The sequence below is a fragment of the Heptranchias perlo genome, unplaced genomic scaffold, assembly GCF_035084215.1.
Source record: "Heptranchias perlo isolate sHepPer1 unplaced genomic scaffold, sHepPer1.hap1 HAP1_SCAFFOLD_136, whole genome shotgun sequence".
Classification (NCBI taxonomy): domain Eukaryota; kingdom Metazoa; phylum Chordata; class Chondrichthyes; order Hexanchiformes; family Hexanchidae; genus Heptranchias; species Heptranchias perlo.
In genome coordinates, this window is record NW_027138602.1 from 568,435 (window position 1) to 571,667 (window position 3,233).

Genomic DNA, 3,233 nt, shown 5'->3' on the forward strand with positions numbered 1-3,233 from the left:
GTTGGTTTTCATCCAATGAACTTATTTCAGTCACCTAATCCTTCTTCTTCAAAGCAAAAAGATTTCATCTTCAAATACAAGAACTTTTCGTGGTTTTGTTGATTTTCAGCAAATGACCATATTTCAGCGAGCTGGAAGTTTTTTCTTTAATAGCCTCAGATTTTATCTTAAAATACAAGAACTTTTCGTGGTTCTTGTCAATTTTTGTTGATTTTCATCCAATGAACTTATTGCAGTCAGCTGGATCTTTCTTCTTCAAAGCAAAAAGATTTTATCTTCAAATACAATAACTTTTCGTGGTTTTGTTGATTTTCAGCAAATGACCATATTTCAGCGAGCTGGAAGTTTTTTCTTTAATAGCGTCAGATTTTATCTTAAAATACAAGAACTTTTCGTGGTTCTTGTCAATTTTTGTTGATTTTCATCTAATGAACTTATTTCAGTCAGCTGGATCTTTCTTCTTCAAAGCAAAAAGATTTTATCTTCAAATACAAGAACTTTTCGTGGTTCCTGTCAATTTTTGTTGGTTTTCATCCAATGAACTTATTTCAGTCAGCTGGATCTTTCTTCTTCAAAGCAAAAAGATTTTATCTTCAAATACAAGAACTTTACGTGGTTTTGTTGGTTTTCAGCAAATGAACATATTTCAGTGAGCTGGAAGTTTTTTCTTTAATCGCGCAAGATTTTATCTTAAAATACAAGAACTTTTCGTGGTTCCTGTCAATTTTTGTTGGCTTTCATCCAATGAACTTATTTCAGTCAGCTGGATCTTTCTTCTTCAAAGCAAAAAGATTTTATCTTCAAATACAAGAACTTTACGTGGTTTTGTTGGTTTTCAGCAAATGAACACATTTCAGCGAGCTGGAAGTTTTTTCTTTAATCGCGCAAGATTTTATCTTAAAATACAAGAACTTTTCGTGGTTCTTGTTAATTTTTGTTGGTTTTCATCCAATGAACTTATTTCAGTCACCTAAATCCTTCTTCTTCAAAGCAAAAAGATTTTATCTTCAAATACAAGAACTTTTCGTGGTTTTGTTGATTTTCAGCAAATGACCATATTTCAGCGAGCTGGAAGTTTTTTCTTTAATAGCCTCAGATTTTATCTTAAAATACAAGAACTTTTCGTGGTTCTTGTCAATTTTTGTTGATTTTCATCAAATGAACTTATTTCAGTCAGCTGGATCTTTCTTCTTCAAAGCAAAAAGATTTTATCTTCAAATACAATAACTTTTCGTGGTTTTGTTGATTTTCAGCAAATGACCATATTTCAGCGAGCTGGAAGTTTTTTCTTTAATAGCGTCAGATTTTATCTTAAAATACAAGAACTTTTCGTGGTTCTTGTCAATTTTTGTTGATTTTCATCTAATTAACTTGTTTCACTCAGCTGGATCTTTCTTCTTCAAAGCAAAAAGATTTTATCTTCAAATACAATAACTTTTCGTGGTTTTGTTGATTTTCAGCAAATGAACATATTTCAGCGAGCGAGAAGTTTTTTCTTTGATAGCGTCAGATTTTATCCTAAAATACAAGAACTTTTCGTGGTTCTTGTCAAATTTTGTTGGTTTTCATCCAATGAACTTATTTCAGTCAGCCAGATCTTTCTTCTTCAAAGCAAAAAGATTTTATCTTCAAATACAAGAACTTTTCGTGGTTTTGTTGATTTTCAGCAAATGAACATATTTCAGTGAGGGAGAAGTTTTTTCTTTAATAGCGTCAGATTTTATCCTAAAATACAAGAACTTTTCGTGGTTCTTGTCAAATTTTGTAGGTTTTCATCTAATGAACGTATTTCAGTCAGCTCGATCTTTCTTCTTCAAAGCAAAAAGATTTTATCTTCAAATACAAGAACTTTTCGTGGTTTTGTTGATTTTCAGCAAATGAACATATTTCAGCGAGCGAGAAGTTTTTTCTTTAATAGCGTCAGATTTTATCTTAAAATACAAGAACTTTTCGTGGTTCTTGTCAATTTTTGTTGATTTTCATCTAATGAACTTATTTCAGTCAGCTGGATCTTTCTTCTTCAAAGCAAAAAGATTTTATCTTCAAATACAATAACTTTTCGTGGTTTTGTTGATTTTCAGCAAATGAACATATTTCAGCGAGCTGGAAGTTTTTTCTTTAATGGAGTCAGATTTTATCTTAAAATATAAGAACTTCTCGTGGCTCCTGTCAATTTTTGTTGGTTTTCATCCAATGAACTTATTTCAGTCAGCTGGATCTTTCTTCTTCAAAGCAAAAAGATTTTATCTTCAAATACAAGAACTTTACGTGGTTTTGTTGGTTTTCAGCAAATGAACATATTTCAGCGAGCTGGAAGTTTTTTCTTTAATCGCGCAAGATTTTATCTTAAAATACAAGAACTTTTCGTGGTTCTTGTTAATTTTTGTTGGTTTTCATCCAATGAACTTATTTCAGTCACCTAAATCCTTCTTCTTCAAAGCAAAAAGATTTCATCTTCAAATACAAGAACTTTTCGTGGTTTTGTTGATTTTCAGCAAATGACCATATTTCAGCGAGCTGGAAGTTTTTTCTTTAATAGCCTCAGATTTTATCTTAAAATACAAGAACTTTTCGTCGTTTTTGTCAATTTTTGTTGATTTTCATCAAATGAACTTATTTCAGTCAGCTGGATCTTTCTTCTTCAAAGCAAAAAGATTTTATCTTCAAATACAATAACTTTTCGTGGTTTTGTTGATTTTCAGCAAATGACCATATTTCAGCGAGCTGGAAGTTTTTTCTTTAATAGCATCAGATTTTATCTTAAAATACAAGAACTTTTTGTGGTTCTTGTCAATTTTTGTTGATTTTCATCTAATGAACTTATTTCACTCAGCTGGATCTTTCTTCTTCAAAGCAAAAAGATTTTATCTTCAAATACAATAACTTTTCGTGGTTTTGTTGATTTTCAGCAAATGAACATATTTCAGCGAGCGAGAAGTTTTTTCTTTAACAGCGTCAGATTTTATCCTAAAATACAAGAACTTTTCGTGGTTCTTGTCAAATTTTGTTGGTTTTCATCCAATGAACTTATTTCAGTCAGCCAGATCTTTCTTCTTCAAAGCAAAAAGATTTTATCTTCAAATACAAGAACTTTTCGTGGTTTTGTTGATTTTCAGCAAATGAACATATTTCAGCGAGGGAGAAGTTTTTTCTTTAATAGCGTCAGATTTTATCTTAAAATACAAGAACTTTTCGTGGTTCTTGTCAATTTTTGTTGATTTTCATCTAATGAA